The 23,705-nt window shown below is 38.7% G+C and overlaps 1 protein-coding gene across 1 annotated transcript in view; it reads right to left on the bottom strand.

Annotated features, from left to right (window-relative positions):
• Positions 1-23,705, bottom strand: part of NEGR1 (neuronal growth regulator 1) — an 814,177-nt gene that overhangs the window by 4,271 nt on the left and 786,201 nt on the right. The gene's annotated exons all lie outside the window — the stretch shown is intronic.

Below are 23,705 nucleotides of genomic sequence, written 5' to 3'. Positions count from 1 at the left end.
TTCTACATGGGGCGTTACTATTTGGATCAGTGGATAATGCGTAGTTCATGGGTACATTTTTTAACATTTATCGTTATCGAGATGTGTAATCGACATCGTGTTACAAATAGATAACACGTGGTAGCACCACTATTGGTTCATCATTACAAATAACATCGTGTTAGTTTAAGGTGTTCAACAGTGTTGATTTGATGCTAATCCTAAATAGGATTACCGCCACGGCATGGGCTAACAGGTCTAGCACATCATATACTTATCATTTCCCTTTTGTGATGGAAATAATTAAAATCTAGTTTCAGAGTAACTTTGGAGGTTATAACGTAGGATTGTTGTCTACAACCACTGTGCGGTACGTTAGTTCTCCAGGAGTCATCTGCTCACCAGGTCTGAGTTTGTACATTCAAACACCATCTCCCTGATGCCTCCACCCCAGCCTCTGGTAACCACCATTCTGCTCTGTTTTTACAAGTTCAGCTTTTTTAGATTTCACATGTAAGTCATATCATACATATACACATACGAATATTTGTGGATCTTTTTTATTGGCCAAATACTGTGCTAAATGCTGGCAAAACAAGAGATTCTCTCTTCCAAAATCTTTTTTTTTTTTTTTTTTTGAGTGGGTCAGGGGGTGAGGTGAAGAAAGATATTCAAACAATTGTAATGGAGTGACACAGAAAATTGTGCATTTAACTCTGCCTGGGCAAGAGAGGGATGATTTAGCAGAGTTTTACCAAAGGGGACAGCCATTTGGGTAGAGAAAACAATTTATTCAAAAGGACGAGGAAAGGAGAGAGCATGGCCTATATTCTAGTAGATTAGTCTTGCTGGACCATGAAGTTTGAGGCTTGGAGTTGAGGGAATTGAAACTGGAACTCTAGGCAGATAAAACATGACCTCAGCTGTAAGGAAAAAGAATTTAATTTTTTATACTGAAGGAGCTTTTAAAGAATTTGGAGCTGTTGAATCGTATGATTACTTTTATACATTGGAAAGATCACAGTTTCATACATAGAGAAGCTTATGTCGTACTTGGCCAAGAGTCATGTTAAATTTTCACTGAGAGATTTCACCTAGAGATTCACCAAAGCTTGGAATATTTTGAGAGTCGACTGAATGGATTCCACTTCATTTCACAAGAGGACCGTTGCTTCTCTGAATGTGAATTATACTGTGTTTCAGAAGTTGGATATTGCAGGCATTCTCAGCTTTGCTTGAGACTGACTCTCCTTTGCCATAATAAAAATAATAGTGATAATAAAAAACCCCACCAACCTATCTTTAACTACCCTTTCTTAATGAAACTTGGATTTCAAGCAATGTTTCCTAATAGAAAATGAATCGTGTAATAAAAAAATATATATACTACTTCATCCTCAAATCCATAACTCAAACCCAGGAGCAGTTTTAGTCACACGGAGTTTAAATTACCAGCAGGTAGTTTTTTAATGGAACTTTCACCAATGACTATAGTTCCATATTACAAGAAGAATAAATTGTGTTGTTTATATCTCTAGAAATTAAAGGGAATGAAAGATGCATTAACCTCTGCAGTGGGAAGTTTCCTTGACAGTACACTTGTTGATTCCAGCTGAATGAAGCTCAAGGCCTGAGACTACTACTCTTTAGTAAACAGAGAGCAAAATCCACTATTTAACGCTTCTATTGGCATCACAAATGAGTTTTAAAAAATGAGACAGTGAAGAGGAGCAGCATATTGTGAAGCACAGAGATTTTGAAGTTTTGATATATAAGAAGTCTAATTTAAAACCATGAAACTCCTTAAATTATTTTCTCTTGTTCAAGACCTAGAAAAGTGTTTTGATTTTTAAAACATAAATAAATATTTAATTGGTCTGTTACCTTCTCAATGACAGCTATTTAAGAGTTATTTTGCTGTTGTTTTTTAAGAATCTTGAATGCAGTAAAACCAGTATAATGGTAAAGGACTAATAATAAGCAAAGCATATAAAATGATTTCATAAATAAGAAATAGATCTTAAAAGTCAAGCATACAAAGCAAAGATAAAATTTTTATTATCATGACAAATTAAATAGTACATTAAGTGGGTAAAGTATAAAGAATCCTGAAAACTCCTTATCCCTTTTTTATCTTTTTTTAATCCCTCCTCTAAAGTGCATTTTTGGGGGCACTCTTTCCTGAATCCCCTCTCCTCTTCCAGCAAGCTGTGTAGATGACTCTATTGTGTCATTAGGCCACCATATATATTCCTTCTTATGACTATCATACTACATTGCAAATATTCATATACATATATATTTTTTCACCCGATTGTGAATTCTCCTAGGTCATGTTTTATTTGTCTCCGTGTTTCCATGCACAGAGAGTGGCAAAGTCTAGTGTATAGTAGATGCTCGAGAAATGTCTCTTTAATGAATGATTCCATTAACCAAACGAATGAGTTAGAGTTAAAAGTAGTATTTCTCTCCTACAAAAGAGAATCTCTTCTGAAGCAAACCACTTGCATATATAGGCCAGAGAACCTACAATACATCATCTTTCATTCATTTAGAAATATTTATTGAATTAGGTACCAGACATTGGGAACACACTAGCTAACAAGGTAGAGATGGTCCTTTTGTTACTTAATTCCATATACCCCACCTCTTCCCCCAGTGCGCCTTTATCTTCTACTCACCCTCCTAATGTCTTAGACATGACAAAGGTTTGTCAATAATTAAAATTAAATAATACTTTTTAATTAAGAGAGTATATCTTTTTTTCCCACTGTGCTCTTAAGTTGTTTATAAATGCAATACTCTATTAGTCCTAAAATAAAGTAGGAGCCTGTTGCTGCATCGTTAGCCTGCAATTATTATAGGAAATGGACTGTAGAATAGCTATTGATAATTAGTAAGCCAGAAAAACAAAGAGTAAAGTTAGTCAAGGGAACTTTTAGTCAGATATCTAATGCTAAGTCATGTATCGTGATTCACACTCCTTAAGTACATATTGAGCATGTTTCGTGTGCTGGGGATTAAATATCGGCTAAGATGAATAAAACTCAATCTTGGAGGAAGGTTTTATTAGAGTTGGAGGTATAAATAAAAAGGCATATATAGGACATTAGGATATATATATAATTGTAAGAATAATGAACAAACATAGGAGGGCTCTCCAAGGAACATGGGAAGTAAGCAGTCCAGAGAGCAGATGCAAATACAAGTGTTTTTTACAATATGCGATGATACACACACGAGCACATAGATATCTCACTTTTCAAAATGGTGGCATAGTAGTCCTTTTATTTGGGGGGTTCCCTATTATTATATAACCTTAGTCTGATTGTGTAACCTTGACTGATATCTATTATGGATTTGTACTGTGTGTGATTCATTAACTGGGTGATTCATTAACCGGGCCAATGGTACTAACATTAGGAGTCTCAGTACTCCTTGGGCCAATTAGATTTATTTGGCATGTTAAATCTCAACCAGCTATTTGAGAAATTGTAGAATATGTTAATAAATTAAATAACTGTTCACTATTAGATATTAGCTTGAAGGCTCAGTTCAAATATCATCTACTTCAAAAAGAGAAAAGTTTCGATAACGTCTCATACGCCAATACCCATTTCCCACACTATTACCATAAACACATAAAGGGACAAAATACTTTGACTTCTTTTTTCAGAAGAATATTGTCTTTCCTCACTCATGTTTTACTGCCTTTCTTCCCTCCCTACTTTGAGACTTAGGACCTCCTAAGACCTGCACAGAGTCAGAATACCTCCCTTCGGCGCTTGAGCAAGAAGATAGATCATAAGGCTGATTATGAGAAAGAGCAGGCCTCAAACTCTGAGCATCACTCTCTTGCAGCAAACAATAGAGAATGTAGATGAACCCACGCCGCCCAGACACAGTCCTGAATTTCCTAGGAGACCTGTAGTGGTGCCTCTGGGGTGGTCATATCTGTTGGGTATTCTCTGTGAATATCACACTGCTGCTCATCCTAAATAAAATTAGGAGGCCGACGGCCTATGATCAAAGGAGCTGCGGTGCTATGGTGAGAATTCTGGTTTTGTTCTGAGTGATATGGAATCCATAGGAGAGTTCTGAGGCCAGCTGACATTTTTAAGTGATCACTTGGCTAGTCTGTGGAAAATAGATCATACTACTGAAGGCACGAGTAGAAGCCTCTGCTAATCCCAGGCCATCGGGGCTCTCCACTGCCTACTGAGGAAAGCCAAAGCACCATAGCTCAGCATTCAGGGGACTCTGTTATCTGGTTCTAGTCAACTGATCCAGACTCATACAGGCCCTTAGCTCCAGTCGCCAGCCGTTTTCTGAGCACATAGAATATTGTCATTACTCTTTTTCATTTGCATCTGCCATGTTCAGAAGCTTAAACGACCTTCCTTCTGGTTCCTCTTCTCTACCTACCAAAGTCCTACTCATCCTTTGATATCTCAGATACCACTTAGTCCATGAGGCCCCCCAATCTAAGAATATTTAGTCCCCCATTTTTTTGTCCCCCATTTTTATCTGACTTCAGAAATAGTTCTTCTTGAACTTATATAGTAAGTTATGTATTTCTCTTCCACTGGACTGTAAGCATGTTGAAGTTACAGAACAGTCCTCCTTATAATGCATACATCTGTTTCTTATATCCAATGCGTTCAACAGATGTTTGTCAAATTAAATGTGGGAAGATATTCCTAAATATTCATTTGTCTAATCCAGGACAACTCTGATACAACACCCGTTGTCTCTATGCTTTCTTGTACTGAAGGCAAAGTATGTGAGAGGAAAACTATTCCATGTTTCTTTCCCACTCCCTGTTTAACTGTCTTGTTTTTTTTTTTTTTAAGATTTTATTTATTTATTTGATAGAGAAAGTGAGAGAAAGAGATAGAGAGAGAGAGCACAAGCAGGGGGAGCAGGCAGGCAGAGCGAGAAGCAGAGAGCCGATGTGAGGCTGGATCCCAGGACCCTGGGATCATGACTGGAGCTGAAGGCAGACACTTAACTGACGGAGCCCACTAGCTGCTCCTTGTCTTTGGCCTTAAGGAGAAAAATGTGGGGGATCCCTGGGTGGCACAGCGGTTTAGCGCCTGCCTTTGGCCCAGGGCGTGATCCTGGAGACCCGGGATCGAATCCCACGTCGGGCTCCCGGTGCATGGAGCCTGCTTCTCCCTCTGCCTATGTCTCTGCCTCTCTCTCTCTCTCTCTCTCTCTGTGACTATCATAAATAGATAAAAATTAAAAAAAAAAAAAAGAAAAATGTGGAAAGGACAAGAGGTTTGCATTGAGAAGAAAGGGAGTAAGAAAAAAAGAAGAGAAAAAGGAAGAAACAAAAGGGGGAAGAATTTAAAAGAGGAGAGGGAGAGAGAGAGAGAAAGACACAGCCTTCAAGTCATGTGTGAGATGCCTTCATGTTCACCGTTTTATCCTTTGGTGTAGTTTGTAAGTCAGAATTTAAAACAAATAACAGGAAAAGTAGGTTGTCGTTCCACTCACTTTCTTGGTAAGGTTAAAGGAGTCCTAGTTTTTAAATATGTATAATCTATGGACCGCGGATCCGGATGGTGTTGGTTCCAAGTGTAGCTCCACCTCTTCCTACCTGGACACATTTCTTAGCTGTGCTTAGTTCAGTATCTTCATCTGCAAATGAAGAGTCTATCTCCGAAGTTACCACGAAGATTAAACGTGTCACTACCCTGAAAGCACCCAGCACAGCATCTGACCAGGATGAGCACTGCCTCAAGTATTATCCAAACACCTAGTCACGCGCTTGTCTAGCAAATTCAGTGTGTGCGATGTGCTAGGCATTCTCCGAGCCATTCTCCGAGCAAAACAGGAATCGTTCCTGCCCCTATAAAGTTTTCTCTTCAGCTTGAGATGTTTTCCATGGAACAAGAATATTTTACCTCATTGTTAACCCACACTTGATCAAATCAATGTTTCTCTTGTCTTACAAACTTGTCCTCCATGTTATCTATTTATTTTTCTTATTTTTTTCTCTTCTTTATCTTGGTTTCTTTTGAAGGACTTTTATTCAATGTCATTTACTGCTAGATTATTGTCCAGTCTCCCCCTGGTTTGCAGAGTCCTTGAGGCCAGGGAGTATGACCCCTTCCCACCCTCCCACCCTCACCCCCCCATTGGAGGCCTGGCCTTTAGAGAGTGGTTTCATGGCTGATCTAGTGCTGAGTTTGGTTTTTCTGGGGCTCTCAGGCAGGGAGCGGAAGTGCCTGGGCTAGGTGTGGAGTCCAGGCCTTTGGGATTTCTCCCAGTTGTCAACAGGAAGATCCAATCTGGGTTTTAACACACGTCTTACATCTTGTCTAATTATGATTATCACTCCCAATTACTTACAGCTGCTGCATATTATTTTCAGTCTTGGCAGTTTTCCCTTGTATTGCTCCAGTTTTTATTTTTAGGCAAAAGCAAATGTAACTGTGAAATATTTAGTTTTGGTATAATACCAATTACTTGCCTAGGCAATTTCCTTAAATTACTCAAGCTTTAACTAAACTAGCTTTGAGTCATATTTTTAAGATTCTTGCTAAAATCTTAGGTGGAGTTACTTTAGTTACATTAACTCTGCCTCCGTAAGAAAAAGCTGGCCTCAACTTATGTTTTACTGAGAAAGCTTGTACCTGGGAAGTGAATGATTTACACCTAAATTAGATTTCATATAAAAAGAAGGTGATTAATGTGGATTCAAAATAGATTGCACATTAGTTTACTGAGAAATTATGCATCATTCATTCTCTCCAAAAAGACAGCACAGCTCTGTTTTATTACAGACTGTGGGAGGTGACAGCTCAAAAGATATTTTAATGCTCTCGTTAGCAAAACCCACCCCTTAACACCACCATCAGCAGGTGGAGGGGATAGCTGGATTCAGATCACACCCAGATTTTCTGGATCATTTAATTCAGCCTAAATACTGGATGGAGTTTAGGGGAGGAAAAGGGTACTAGAATGGGATTTGTTTTACCACTTTGGGCCATGGTGTCTAGAAGAAGCACGCAAGTCTCAGCCCAGGTGACACCAGCTCACTCTTCCTTTCTCTGCTATTTCTTGTGCAATCAAGTGGCCCAGACCCTGATTGGATGTGCTGTGTTAAAGACTCCGTCTCCTCATGTACCATCTCCCACCTGTGGTCCAGAGGTAGGGTTGTGTGGCTACCCGTGCTCTTGCACTAGGTCCTCTAAGGCCTCCTTCCCCGGGCTCTAGGGTTGAGGATGCCTGGGTAGCTCGGTGATGCTGTGGTGGAGCTAACGATGCGTGGATTTCCAGATTCTCTTTTTCGTAGCACACCCTTATCGTGCCATCGACTGTTTCCTAGAATACAGAGAGGTAAGCATGGCCCACGTTCCCTGCCGCTCTCCGTGTGGTAGAGTCAGGCTTAATTTATGAGCCTCTTGCCTAGCGAGCTTCGCTTAGTTATTTAGGGAGAGAAAGTAGGAGTTGGTAAATGGCTTCGAATTCCTGCCTATCAGCCTTCTTTTTATCTTCTTTAGACGTAATCAGTCTGACAAGTGTGCACTTTTTTTCAAAACCAAGGCCTAAGGTTATAGCAAATCCATACGTAGATACTTAGGCTTACATTTTAGATTTTTTTTATTTTTTCATTTGATCCTGTCTTCGGGAAGTTCCAGCATCTTTTACAGACTAGAGCCTTCACAAGCATAAAAATGTAACAACACTGTTTTCGCAGAAAGCGCCTTTATCTTCTATTATGAACAATGAGGAGAATGGCTAGAGAAATCACACGATTCCTTCCTCTTTCTGACTCGTGGTATTTCCCTGCCGGCCTGTTGTGAGCAAGTCCGAAGCTGTTTCTCTGGCAGACCACCATCCTCGAATCCTTTTCTGCCTACTGAAGAGCCATTCTGCCAAAGTTCACAGTACACAGTCCTATTTACTCAGCATCAACTACATTAGGAATTTTAAACATATGTTTGTCTCTGTTATTACCCATATTCAGAAATCTGCCTATTTGCCGATAAATACTTTTATCTGCAAATGCCAGATGAAACTATCCAAGACCATCACCTCTCATTTAAGCTAAGGAGAATAAGTAAGCAATCACCCGAATAGAAACAAATTCTGCAGCCTTTTTTTCTGTCCTTCATAGTCATTGAAAAAAAGTTTCAAAGCCCAGATTATTCATCAATATCTTCTAAATGTGTGGAATTTTTTTTTTTTTTTTGCTCACTCTGTTTTTAGCAGATCAGAAGTGGTTTACATGAATCTATAGTAGCTCCGTTTCAAAGTGCGTTGCCAACAGAGGTAATTTTGTGTAGCCCTCAATGCTTCTTTGAACTTGGGCAGAGATTAGTTATTTATTCTTGATTGGTTTGAAAACAGGTTTCTATATAAGCATCATTACATATTTTGGAGCATGCGTGTGTACGTGTGTGGGAGTGCGTATGAGTGTTTCAAAAGCCGGCTTTGTTGTGTGAAATGTATATATAAACATATGATACAAACTGCCTCGACCACACAGATTTTAGTGTGGGCCTTTAAGGCCACCACTGAGCTGAAGAAAAGAGGGTTTTACAGAAATAAAAATAGAAACCCAGCTGTGTTCTTAAGGTCACTAATAGTCACTGCCATCAGCTGTATCATCAATGTGACATTGCTCATGTGGTAGAAAGCAGGGAGACATTGCAAACCAGTAAACGTTTCTGCAAGTCGAATGAGTTTTTAAGATTTTATATGGGTGGGAGTGAAATGATTTCAGTTTTTACATAAGTGTTTAAACTTGGGGCTTTAATGATCGAGTTATCTTATTGGTTAAATTTTATTTTTTACCTCTTTTGGGTTAGGCACATTATCCTAAAGCAGCTTCTTGTGCTATTCTACAACACTGCTCTTTCAGCATTAAGGGTCCAGAATTTCACAAGGTTTGATGATCCTTTTCGTTTTTTAGAATATTACCTTTACCTTCCAATGTTTTTCCCTCAGCTTTTCAAACGCAATAAAGGCCAGTGATTATCTGGCCCTGTAGTTCTGATTTACTTAAATTGTTCCACTTGTTATGCTCCAGATTGATTTTCAGTTATTCTCAATGATTCTCTAATCATTACCATTATATTTTGGCTATTTAAAAAACCTTATTAAATCCAAATGACTTTGTATAGAATTCAAGACCCGCTGTAAGCTTTCCTGAAGCTGCCTTGCCAGCCCGCCCCAGGCTGCTGTCTGACGTGGGCCACGCTAGTCGCCCCAGCCAGGAAGGGCTCTACGTTCTCAGGACACACCTGGGTCTTTGCTCCATTCGTGTACTTGCTCATGTTCTGGCTTCATCTGAGATGGGTTTCCGCATCTCTACATGCTGGAATGTACCCATCACTCAGTGCCCAGCTCAAATGCAACCTGCTCATAAAGTTAGAACCCGTCAGAACTCTAAGGGGTCTCGGGGGTCATCTGCAACCCTCTAATGGTATGGATGAGGAGACAAGGTGCAGATGAATGATGTGGTGACGTCACAGGTAAAAATAAGGCTCAAGCTGAGGTATGCTGGTTCTCCGTGCTTCCCTTTCCGGGTAGCCTCCCTGCATTAATACCTGACTCTAATTGGAATTAATCTGCCAATTTCTCTTTTTTATCCACTAGCCATTTGCTTTTACCTACACTTTGCCACTCTCACGTTCATCAACTTCAATAGAGTCTGAGTCTCTTGAAAATAAGGATTATATTTAATTTACTTCTGTGTTATTCAGAGCATTTGATCAAGTAGTTGGCACTATCGAAATATTTATTACAGAGGACTACAGATGAATTATTTTAATTTCTGCAGTTTAATGAGCTTTCACTATAAAAGAAAGGAGCACAATAGGGAAGGTCATATCACCAGTGGAGATTTCAGGATTTGGGAACATTAACTACCACTGGTTCTATGTTACTGAAACCAAGAATCTCGTATTCCTGGACGTCTCTGGAGACATCGTATGACAAACCTACAGAGTTGCACACGCTCCCAGAGAACTGCTGAAGAATCGCTCTTGTCGGGGACTCCCAGCTAGAGGTGCCGGTCAGAGATGGAGACGGTGTTGGTAACAATCAAGCAACCACGTGTCAGCTTAGCACCTCTATGCTCTGGTTTTGTCTTCCTGGTAGTGTTGTTATGAGTGAGTAGCAGATGAGCTGAGTAAAATGCTTAGCACAGTGCTCCGTTAAGTGTTCACCCAACAGTAGCTTTTAAGATGGATTAGTATTTATGCAAGAAGCACCAATGTAAGCCCTTTCCTTCGGCCCAAGAAGAAGTATCTTGCTGGAATAAGGCAATGTGTATGTCAAAATTCTATACATTTGAGACGATAACAACCACGGCAACAATGCTCTCCTTCGAGAGGACAGCTCCAAGAACGCAGATGAGAAAATTCACTCATCACACAAGTAACGCTTGAGCAGCTACAGATGCTTATTGCTCACTTACTATACTCGGTATACCGTTCTGGGCGCTGGACTCCAGTCTTAGCCTACAGTTCCTCCAAGTAGATCACGGTGCTCTGAACAAACCACACTCGTAACCCCCCTGGCCCACAATTCGTATTTCTTCAACTTGAAATCACCTTCTTCCACTTCCTCCCAAATTTCCAGGCTCCATTTGCCCTACTTTTAGTTTCTCTTAAGGACTTAGTTCAAGGGTCGCTTCTGTGATAACTTACTTGGCCCTTTTAACCATTATTTGCTCCCTCCTTTGAGGTTCAACTTCAATTCAAACTCCTCTCTCATGGCCTTGCTTGCTGACTTGCCTCCTTCCCTGAACTGTGGGTTCCTAAAGAACAGGGACCTTGATATTTCATCTTTCTTTACTTCTCTTTTTCCCTTCCCCAGTGGCTAGTACAATGACTGCACATAATAAGGGCTTAATAAATAACTGCCCTTTTTATCTCCACATGAGATAAATTTGCAAAATATATTTGTTTCACACACCTTTTGTGTCTTGCCTTCCGTCCCCTCCGTTGCCTTTTTACTTTAGCTGCTGCTATGACAACCAGCTGCATGCAGGGCAAACAATTCTGAGATATATTCCACATGGCTCCTCACAGGGTTCCCAGTGGGATGGTGCTTAGTGACCCATAGCAGGGACCAGCTCAATAACACATTCTTGGACTGGCTTTCTCTCTTTCTCTGTTTAACTTGTTCCAATCTCCTACCAGTGCTCCTTGAAATTTCCTTTCCAAAATAATCACCTATTAGTGAGAAGCTCATATTGCGAGGATCCACACAAAGACAACACTCTTATGTGAAGAAGAGAAGAACAGGTTATAAGTACTGTGTCTAGGGCAATTTCATGCCCTGCACTCCCCCATGGATAGTGCTTTGCACATAGTAGGTATACAATAAGTTAGTTTTGGATACATAAATTAAGCAAAAGTCAGTATTTATCCTATCTCTTCGCCTCTACTCTTCTTGGCTCTTGATAATTCAGTTGCATCACTTTTATGAGGTCTGCATTAATTACATTGTTAGCAGGCACCTCCTCTTAATAATGTAAAAGAGGTCTTAAAATCTTAATTGAATCTGATTTTTTTTTCCTCATAGATTTTATCCCAGGAATATTACCCACTGCTCTACACTATTATCATTTTGGTTTTTGCTACACCAGCAACATCGCCTAATGAAAGTTCTGTCTCCTATTGTATTTCTTAAATATTTAAAAGCACTCATGGTTCTTATATTTTTATTATGATTTCTACTATAAAGTGCTCCTCTCCCCACAACCTTGAAATGCTCTTCAGCCCGCCTTACATTTTCTGCCTAAAGTGATCCAACTTGTAAGATGGGAATATGGGAAATACAACTTCTATGAAAGGAACGTGGGGACATGCATGCAAAAGTCAGATGTTGGGTGGTCCCACAAAGGATGAAAAGAAAAGAAGGCCAATATGTTTGCATAGTGATCCTAGCACTGAATGCATTACTCAGTCTGGATTCATACTGATTTTTAAAGATGTTAGTAATATTCTTCTCCCCAAATGGAAAGAATATACTGCTCATAATTTTTCTGGACACCTTTTATTTATTTATTTTTATTTATTTTTAAATTTTTTTTGGACACCTTTTAAAGGCATTTTTAAAAGATGGTTGGGAATGTTTTAAACTGTCACATCAGAGCACCTTACCTCTACCTCGTTTTATGGATATTATAAACTTAGCCACTTATTTTATTGTTCAAAAGAGTTTTGACTGTAATTGAAATATGACTTCTGGGATCACATTAGTAAGCTTTTCAGTCTATCAGTTGATAAATTTTCTTAAAGATTTATTTTTATTTATTTGAGAGAAAGAGAGAGGGGGAAAGGGATAGAGTGCTGGAGCCAACACCTGCATGAGGGAAGAGGCAGTGTAAGAGAATCTTCAAGCAGACTCCCCACTGAGCACAGAGACAGCCCTAGGGCTGGATCCTGTGACCCAGAAGATCAGAACCTGAGCTGAAACTAATAGTCTGATGCTTAACAGACAGCCACCCAGGTGCCCCGATCAGCTGATAAATTTATATTCACAGTTCTTTGATCACAAATCATGAGAAGCCTTGTTATTTCATTAGATCAAACCTTAGTTTGTTAGAGATGCCTCTACTTTAACATGCTTTTCTATTATCCTAGCCAAAATATGCACATTTAACTCTCAAGCTGGAAAATTATTCTTAGGTAAGTCAGAAAAAGAGTAATTTAGGAGTAACTGGTTTTTACAGTAATCACATTATTCACACAACAAATGCTTACTGAACACCTACTATGTGTTAGACATTGTTGTGCTTAGTGCTGAATTTACAAAGATGTATAAGATCTAAGCCTTGGCTTTCAGGAACTTAATGTCAAGTAGGAACAAAACTATCTAGAAGAAAAGGGTTGATTTTCACTAACTCATATATTATTAGAATTCCAGGATTAAAAGAAACTTTGAGAGACTCTATTCTTTTTTGTCAAAGTATAGTCAAATCCGGAATCTTGTTAGAGAAAGACATTTCAGGTTTATGCCATTTTAAAGCCAGAAGGGAAAAAAAAAATAAAAAATAAAAAATAAATAAATAAAGCCAGAAGGGACTTACGTCTAGAGAGGGAATAGCTACACAGAGGATTAATTTAATTCTCTAGACTTCTGAGTTTGGTGTCCTATCCAGCACACTGCACTACCCACATTAATTTATTTAGTATCTTGTTTCAGATTTTTATAACTCCTACTGTTTATCGATACCGAATATAGCAAATACATTCTTAAAAATTTTTCGAAATATAAAATGATCAAGAAAATTTCATAGTCTAGCAAATTATGTCACAGTTACATACCACTTTAGTGATTTCAACCAACAAAGCACAAAATGAGGTTTTTATCTATATCTCCCTCTCAAGTAAATAAAATCTTTAATAAAAATATCAGTGATGTTTGAATAATTTTCATATTAGCTTATATTATGAACAGTTAATTTTAATTTATACCAAGGAGAGTGAGAATGCTGCCTGGCACGAAAACAATAGGTATCTATAACATTCTGCATATATATCTAAACTGTCTTGATTCATCGGTTTCTCAAAGGTACACATGAAATCTGGAAATTAGCCAAATTAGCATCTTTGCATAAAATGCAGTTTGTTCTTTCACGAGAAGGATCCATGTCCATTTGATATTTATACCTGAAGTCAGGACCTGAAAGCTTGAAAAAGGAATTAAAGAAACCACAGATTCTTAGAGAGCATAGCCTAGTTTAAAAACAAATGTGTCAAAAAAAAAAAAAAAAACCCAAACACACAAAAAATACAAATATGTCAATTTGGTTTTATTGTAGTAACATTTCTTGACCTTCCTACTACACCAATACCTAAGTGGAATTGCTAGTGAAATCAGAGAGCCACATTTAAATGCCTGCATTCTAATATGCATTTTCCATTTCACACTAAATTTAATTATCGTCACAATTATAAAGGAAATTTAGCATCATTCTAACAGTCAAAAGAGAATTTCTAAAATTTCCTGTAAGCTTATGTGCAAGATTTAAGGAAAGCAACCATGAAGTCATTTCCTTTCTTGTGTATTCTTAGAAATGTATCTTATAAAAAAGTTTGGGCTATATAACTGTACTCGGGTGTACTTTTAATCTTAAAATTAGAAAAGGCAGATGATTATTTTCTCCCTTCACTGGAAAGAGAAAAGATATTAAACGTTAATATCTCACTGTTACACTTTTTTCCCCCTGAAGATAAAGGGATATAAAAAGGAAGCAATAAGCACTATGCATGTTCCTACTAATCTTACCAGAATCTCCTCCTATATTAAACTAGTTCTCCTCTATCCTATTTAAACTGTTCTTCTGATATTCTTCACATATGAACAAGATGATTCCTTTGCTGGGTTTAAGCATTATGGCAGCGACCAGCTTATAAAGAGTAATAGAGCAGCTTTACCTTCATGTCTGTATTAGGAACAAGAAACTCACCAATAATACAAATAGAGTTTTTCATTAAGCAGCATTCCTGTTGATTACAGAGCAACAATAAATTTTTTTTGGATTTCCATTTAACAGTGAAAACAAATCCCAATTCTCCCATCTTTTTGATGCAGCTGGTTGCACAATGCATAATGTCTGATATACAATGGCAGTGTCTATTGTTACAGAACTGGCTTATTTGTGTATTGAAAGCTTCATTCAAATTTGTATGGTTCAGAATGTTCAATGAAATGCACAAATTGACTGGTTCAATATTCCTCAATTTGTCATAATGGTTTTTGTGCGAGTGTTTTTCTTCTTTAAGACAGTCATAATGCCGTTTTTATTTCATAAAAAAAACAGGGTGATGATTCCTGTGAGATCTCACAGTTCAGTGCTAAGAATAGGGTCTTGAGTCAAGTTCAAAGTCACGTATAGAACTATGAAAGCCACCTCGGACTAAATCTGGGTTTAGCAGCCACAGAAAAACCACGGGAAGCTTTACTTCATTGTTTGATGACAATGAAGTGAAAACGATGTGGACATCTTATGAAAAGGATGTTGTAAGTGAAAGGGAGTGGCTGAGACACAGCAAGGTGAGTGCTGGAAAAGATATTGAAACTTAAACAATGTTGGGGGGAAAGACTGCTCTAGGGAGATCCCCTGATTAAAAATATCAGCAGAAACACAAAGGTACTCACTTTGGAGCCTTGCAAATACATCTCTTCATATTGGGCATTAGGAGTCCTTCTCTAGTCCTACGTATGTTTACTAAATTATATGAGTCTAGTAATCCCAATATCCTTAGAGTATGCATCCTAAAATGCATACTCAATTAATTCATGTTCTTTCTTTCTTTTTTTGTTTTAGATTTTATTTATTCATTATGACACACACACAGAGGTAGAGGAGACACAGGCAGAGGGAGAGGTAGGCTCCCTGCGGGGACCTAATGTGGGACTGGATCCCAGGACCCCAGGATCACACCCTGAGCCAAAGGCAGACACTCACTCAACCACTGAGTCACCTAGGCGTCCCAATTAGTTCATTTTCAATTCATTCATTCATGCATTCATTTTTATGTCATTGAATTGCTTTGGGGTTTAAATTAAAGGAAAGAAACCTTGAGTCAGTAAATATGATTTGATTGCCAGATCACTGAATCATGAAAAGAATAGATTGAAAAAAAGTTATTTTTAAATAAGGAAAAACTACAAAACCCTGGAAGAAAAATCAAATGTCACTATTTCTTAGGTGCCAATTAGAGGCATTTAATTGCATGTTGTTTGTTTGAAGATATTACCTTTTCATCACTTCACTAGTAGGTAAAGAACAGAGAGAGGTCCTTTTCCAGCTGGTTAGACAATGCTGGAAAAAAACTAGACTCTTGTACTTGACATAGATGACTTACTATTTTAATTCCTGAGAAGATGTATTTCCAGCGTTAAATATAGAGTAGAATAACAATCACATTATAATTATCAAACATATGGGCAAGGCATGTAAAGGACTGCTCAGAGTGTTTTTTAAAAATTTCTTTATTTAATTCTATAATTACATCATTATGACTCCCTCCCCCATTTTTTTTTTCAAAGTTAATTGCTTTTAGAAAGTTTTTAGTATAAAGAATTAGACCTTCAACAAAATACTTAAGTACCATGAGCTTTGGTATTTCCATCTCTAGAACAGGGTTATTGTGAGTACTAGAGGAGAAGATGTTGGTGACCATGCTCTGTGATGCATAAATCAGTTTATACAAGCAATGTGGCTCCAGGGCTGATAATTGGGTCTTTAAGGGGGAAAAAAAAAAATCCCTCTTAGATTTGTTGTCATTTGTTAAACCAAGAATGGAATGTCTTCAAGTGATCCATCTACTCAATCATGGTTGTTAGATGAAGTATAAATGACCAAAGATTACTTACTTTGGTGAAATAAACTTCTATTCACCTAAAGTTTAGTTTTATCTATTAGTAATGGGCAAGGTGATATATCTGACTTCTAAAAGTGTCTCTTTTATCATTTATTCATTCATGCATTTGTGGATTCATTTATGAAACATTTCTGTAGTATCTACTCTGTGCAGAACTGCCTGGGTATCGCAGGTGCTCCTTCACCTCCCAAGATTCATGCCCCCTGGTTGATGGATCAAACAGGAACCTAGGTGCTGTCATAAAAGGATTTTACAGATGTAATTAAGGTCAATTGACCTCAAAATATAAGATGATCTGGGTGGGCCCGGCCTAGTCTCATGAGCCCCTCTGAAAGTAGGCAGTTAGTTTTCTTCACTGTTAGTATTCTTCACTGTCACCCTTCTGGGTCTTAATCTCTGACTTAGTAAGTAAGCTTGAGTTCAGAAGGGCCCATGTATGAGGAATGCAAGTGACCATTAGAAGCAGTGAGCAGCCCCTGTCCAACAGCCAGCAAGGCCATGAGGACCTCAGTCCAACAACCATAAGGAACTGACTCCTGACAACAGGCTGTGTGAACCTGAAAGTGGGTTCTTCTGTGGAGCTTGAAAGTCAAGACACCTTGACTTCAGCCTCGTGGGATCAAACAGAGACAATCCACTTGAGCCACGCTTCAGACCTACGGAGCTGCGAGCTAGTAAGTGTTGCTCGAAACCACTACATTTGCAGCACTTGTTTCATAGCCAGAGAAATGAACGCAATCAATGATTTCCTTTCATACCCGACACATCACGTAAAGTGTCAAGAACAATGACAGAGTTAAAGAGACACAAGTTAGAAATGGGAGACCAAAGGATACTACGGCAAGGTGAAATGACTAAGCATCAAACGAGCAGCACACGTACATGCTTTTACTTCCCAGAGGATGTTTCACGGTATTTTGAGTCCTTCCTGGAGCAGGGGTGCATAGGGCCCGGGAAGGTTTGGCAGGGCAGACTTCCGCTTAGGATTTCAAACAAATCTGTTTTTGAACCCGTATGTCTGTCTTTACTTCAAGTTTTTGTGCAGATGACATTCTACCATCCTATGCTGTGTCTGTTCTCCATGTTTTATACAAACCTTTCCTCACCTTTGCAAACAATAAAAACAAAGCCTCCAATCAGAGACTCCAGGGGGTCAGGACTATTGTTCCTTTCAGTTGAAAGGAAATAATCATGAGCTACTTATAAATCCAAGATTACTCCAATTCATGCTGAGCCCTGAATGAGATAATATGTACATATATGTAATCTCCATCCAGAGTATAGAGAAAAAGCTTGACCAGAAGCCCTGTGAGCACTTCCCTCCCCCCCCACCCCCCACCTTTTAAATGTAAAATGCCTAAATCTGAACACTTATCAATGAATAACTAATCCTAGTAAGCACATAGCCATGCTTATTTTCTAACTCCTTTGTGGTCAAATAATGAATACAGATGATACAGAAAATAGGCACCATGGCAAATTTAGACAAATAGAATTTAGAGACAGTGACAGAAAGCTTAGTCAAGCATAATGCTCACAAAACATAAAGCAAAAATCAGGAAGAAAAACATCAAACATTCCCCAGAGGCTCCTGATTGCATAAGAGGGTCTGACTTTAGAGTCCTTGGGTTTAGTGTAACCTCCTCTTTTTCTAGCAATTCACACTCCTCCAGCTGAAAGATGTTTGCACCATAGCACTCATTATTTACCGTAGCTACTGAAGCTGCAAGAATACCTAAATAAATAAACAAACGAATGGATAAGGAAGTGAATAAATGTGTGGAAGATAAAAGAGTAAAGCCCTGGGTTCATTCCCCGACTTTGCAATCTAATTGTGTTTCCAGTGGGGAAAAAGGCACACACGTGCTCTCCTAAAAACAAAACAAAACAAAACAAAAAAAAACAAAAAAAAACCCCGCTTTTTTATATACAAAAGGTAGAGCCAACATGCTTTTTTACTTGTGCCATTTCTCCATTTAAGCTGCTATTTGCTACTTATCATGTATGAATAGAAGAATGGATGGAATGAACAAAGCATGGATTTTTGTTGTTCCTGCCATGTAAAGTTACAGCAAATAGATTGTAGGGAGGAAAGAATAAATGTAGAAATAACCTAAATCTTTTTATGTAGATGAAGCGAAAAAGCAGTCTCCTTTAGAATTGCTGCTTTAGATTATAATAGCAATTTATGTTAAAAGTCACTATGACAAATCAGCCCATAATTTATTTTAAGAAGTCAAACTAGCAAGATCAAGTGTTCTGTAGGTGGTATTTCATCTTATCATATTAAAACAGTCTTCCCAAATGTAAAAGATAATCTCAACTGCTGTGTTCTGTAAGCAAGCAGAAAATTATGTAAATCTGATTTCCTTACTATGCGTTTGCTATCTCTTTAAAGCTTACTAAATCATATCCAGATTTGTAAACACAAAAGCACTGGATCCAAGATACATTTGCTTTTCAAACACTCAGAATGAAAAAAGGTATTTTGCAGGATGTAATTGAAAAATTCCTATCTGTTTTCAAAAGCTAACAAATCAACAGTTGTGTGAGATAAAAAAAAAAAAAATTACAAGACATCACCTCTTAACTTATTATGGGCTTAATTGCTTCCTCATAATGGAGTGTGACAATGTGATTGCAATAAGAATAACACCTGCTTTGAAAATCACATATCAAAGAAATGCCAGCGAGGAGCAGGAAGTCCAGAAGGCAGCCAGCCACGTCGAAGTTCTTCATCTACTCCTCAGTTTGCACCAGTTCCTACCCCCTCTCCTGTAAGCCTGCTTAGGTTCATTGCCTGAATAATTGTTGACTTTGTTAGCTCACCTAAAACTGTCTGCCCAGCTTTGAGGCTGCAGAGGCACAGAGTTTGCACATGCAAGTAGTTGGGTATGTATCTGGGCCAAAACTCCGAGATTATCTTCCTCACAGACGCGGAAGCCCCCTGAACTGCAGTGTGCTCTGTCTGTGTAAGAAGACAAAGCCTGCGAGCCAGATGGCACTGGCATCTCGAGTCAGTGGCCAACAGAAAGGCCGGTCCGCATTCTTTCTTTGTTCTAAGAAGAAAATCCTTTGATGTTAAGGTTAATTGGTTAAGTTCATTCATATTGTGGATCCGCATTGAGTGGCATTCCTGTAGCTTGATTTCTTTGTAACTATATGTCTCATCTTATATATTCTTGCACCAATAACTTCCCATCTTGTGTTTGGAGCAAGGGAAGAAATCCTTTACTTTTTCTATGAGGACTTGGCCAGGGGCAGTAAATCGATAGGTTACAAGGTACCTAAATTGCAATGTTTTAGCCCTCCTCTTGGTATCCCATCATGATCTCATGGTTGTGAGATCCAGCCTCATTTCAGGCTCCACGGTCATGTGGAGTCTGCTTTGGATTCTCTCTCTTTCCTCTGCCCCTTCCGATCATGCTCTCTCTCTGAAATAAACACATCTTTAAAAAGAAAATAAATTGCTCTGCTTTAGCTAATAGAAGTGTACAGTCGTCCATGTGCTTCTAAAAAATGAGGATAATGAAAACAAACTCTATTTTCAGTTCCTAACATAGTTAAATGTCGAGCAAATGAGATATAGTCAACAACTTCAGTAAGCAATAAAATACAAAGTTTGGTGTTATATGAAGGAATTGTATTAACTGTAAAATAAGTCAGTACTCCATTTGAATTCTAACATTTTGGAACTTTAATAACCGGAGACAATGACATGAAGGGAGTGAAGAAAGATGGAGAATGCCGCACTTAAGATGTGGTAGGAGCTGCACGAAGACAATGGCCAAGAAAGACGACAGGACAAATAATGCAAGATGTGCTCAAGGGGAGCTATGCAGCCACGCGTAAGAGCACAGAGAGATCGACAACACACACACACACACACACACACACACACACACACTCCTCATACATACCAACGGCTCGGAGAGTCATCTAGACACTCATTGAAAGGGCAAGAGGAGACTGAGAATTATCAAAATTATGGGCAGCGAGGAGGACAGCCCAGCATCCGTGTTTGTAGGCTAATGCTCCAAGGGACCAAATACCCTCTTGTAGCTTCACAGCTCTCAGTGCTGGCCCTTCTGTCGAGATGACATCAAGCAGATGTGCATGCTCAGCCTACGGGCTGCAAGTTTTCACACTTGCCCTCAAGGCAGTGTGTGTTAGGCCCCACCCGCAAGTGCACACATGTGGTAACGATGCTCAAACCAAAACTTCACAGAAACAAAACGACTTGTCTTTACTGAACAGCCTCCATCACTGCTGTGGTGTTAAGGTACTGAGTGTGAGCCCTGATAATTTCAGTTTCTGGGGATATAATGTCCGTGTGCTATCAGGAAACCACACAGCTCACGGAGAAGGAATAATTTGTATGTTTGGGGACCTCGGGACTTAGAACAAAATATTAAAAAGAATAACTGAATATTACCTAGACCTACTGTGTGTAAGTATTATTCTAAAAACTTCGTATATATACATTTATTTACTCCTCACAATAGCCTATATTCCCCCCCCCACACACACACACTTTATATGTAGGCAAAAACTGATACAGGTAAGGGTTAGACATCTATTTTAATCTGGTCTCCATAGTTTTAAGATCTTTGCCCTTAACCACTTGACTATCGTACTCTTCGGAGATAAGCAAAAATTATAAAGGTTAAAACATTTTAGAAGATCCGCCACTGATAAAGAAACAAACAAAACTACATCAGGAGTTTCTCCAATAAAAAAAGGAAAAGTTACTTAAAAATCTTTATCACCTACAGGTGATAAAGCCTTTTTTAAGACTTCCCTTTCACAAACAAACCAATAGGAAGTAAGGAGAAACCTTGGCATGATCAGCACACAATTTTTGGTTTTATAATTAAGACATAAGATTTGGGTAATTTTAGAATTTTTTTCATAAACCACATTGACTAGACAGCTGATACTGGCAAGCACGGCCCTGTTATTTTCGACGAACTCAGATTCAGTGAAAAAAAATCTATTTCTAAAGAAGGAAAAAAAAATACCGCCCGTTATTTAAATGAATTATTTTACAAGTCAGTAATAAACATCGCTATGTACCACAGCAGTTTTTTAAAAATTATTTTTGAGGTAAAATTAAAGCAAGTAAAAAAAGGTCCAAAAGATTAAGAAAATTCTACATTGTGTTTCATTTTTAATTCAAATGCTCAGTGGATCGCACAATAAAATCCTTATTGGTGAAAGGCTGTCAAAGACAAAATTCCGTTTGTTAAGAGCCTGAGCCAACGCCCCGGAGCCGCTGGCCTCTGAGGCCTTCCGTCCGGGGAGCCTTCATCTCTGGGAGGCTCCTTCCATCCGTCAGGTCCCCGTATGGTGCGTACCTCTGCTCTCGCCCGGAGCTCTCCAGTCAGCCCCAGACCCGTCCCTACCTCCTTACTGTGCAGCCACACAAATGGGGGCAACTACAGCCTTGTGGTAGGGATGACACACTGTGGTATGGTTGAGAGGGCTCCTCCATCTTAAAAACCACTGTTTTGTCATGCTTAGAACTTTCCCCAAATATCCTTCACATGGGAAACTTGGTGTTTGCTTTCAGTTTGAAGTGACTCTGTAAGAGAAATATTTAAGAGATGGATTCCGTTTGAAAGTAAAAATACACCTGTGGCTTACCCTTGCTTATTTATGAAGCATTCCCCGGGGGCTGGGGGGTAGGGAGAAGGATAGTTCACATTTCTTAAGCAAGCAGGTGTGTTGAGGCCTGCCCTATGTTTGAGGCTCTTTGCCAGCCCGGTCTCCTTTCTCAGAGTGCCCCCTGCCTGGTAGGACAGGGCGAGCAAATGCTGCACGAGCACCAAGGCCCCCTATTCGCGGGCTCCTCCTGCCATACCTGAAGGAGACAAAGGCCTTCCAACCTACTTGGGCAACTCAGCTCTAAACTCTCGGTTTCTTTGGCACCTCTGGCAAACTTTGGCCATTGTAGCTTCTGACTCCGGGTTTGAAGATACTTTTCCTCATTGCTTTAGGCTCTTTGGTCTCATGTGGACCTGAGCTCCTTTTGAATCTGGCTCCTTCTCCCTGGTTTTGCCCTACGATACCCTTCGTCTATGGCTCTGTGTTCTTTTGTCTTGGGGATCAACGAGGTGACTGGGAAACATAATGTACCTTTTTTTTTTCCTTGTCTATTTAAAATTAAATCTCATGTGTTAGATTTTTAAAAATGGAATTCAATTTCTTGTCGTTAAAGCACTCATACTATATTTTCACTCTAAAACTCTTAGATTATCCAGATGTGCCAAAGTACTTACAGCACAGTTGCTTATAAAACATCCAAATTTTAGCGTGCTAATACACAAAGTGTATAATTCACACATTTTACTGAATTTTCAGAAATGGTGTGTCATAGCTTTTTATAGTTTTGACTCCCCATATAAGAATAAAAATAGGAGCAATTATTTTTTTTTGTGATCAGACAATAAATACATATTCCCTGGCATTGTTTAGCAGTATTCAATACCTACAAATACTGATTTGAAAGCAAATGAAAATGCATATGAAAATATGATGCAGCCACAAATCATGAATTCAGCTTATTTAGTGTTAACTACACAAAAAATACAGTTTGGATTCAGTAAAAAATGGTTATAAGCTTCCAAATTTTCCAGTAAAACATGCACTTATGGAAAGGGAAGAGATGAAAGATGTCTATGCAAGACCCAGTGGCACAACACTGGTGCTCAAGCCTCTTATTTCTTCTAATATTTCACCTAGTGACTATAAAATGTCAGCTCTAAAACCGGGTTTATAGTTATCTTGTCTGAATAGAAAACTCCCTTATTTTTAGGGTCTTTCAAAGTATTTTTTATGTCAAAGTCAAATCAGACATTCTTTTTACCTGACTGAATCCATCCAGGATTCTACTCATGCTATGCAATGTCAGAAATAATGTTAGGACTAAAGGCTAATTCAAAGCCCTAAAAACAGAGTTAATCACTTTAATTGTACTTGGAAAAAATAAAAGTCTATAGAAATTCCACACTTCTATTTTGGAGGTATTTTATCCAAAGGAAAGGGTCAATATTTTTTTTCTTTCATTCATTCACCATTTGTCCAATTATTCATCCATCGCATTCATTCAACAGACATTCATGAAATACCTACTATTACCCAAGTGCTTCTTAGGAAGTAGGGAAACAGCAGTGGATAAATGAGTTTCCTGCTATCAGGGAACCTACACTGGGGCAGGAAAATGGAGAAAAAACAATCCACCAACTAATCGTCAGGGGGTGGTAAGTGTTAAGAAGATTAAATAGGATAAGGGAACAGAAAGCGAATGGAAGAGCAGGGTGCTCTCTTATGTATCGTTAAGAATTTGGAGACTTAGGTCAC

Source organism: Canis lupus, chromosome 6 (assembly GCF_011100685.1).
Source record: "Canis lupus familiaris isolate Mischka breed German Shepherd chromosome 6, alternate assembly UU_Cfam_GSD_1.0, whole genome shotgun sequence".
NCBI classification, from domain to species: domain Eukaryota; kingdom Metazoa; phylum Chordata; class Mammalia; order Carnivora; family Canidae; genus Canis; species Canis lupus.
Note: the sequence above shows the minus strand (reverse complement) of the source record. Positions and strands in the feature narration are given on the sequence as shown.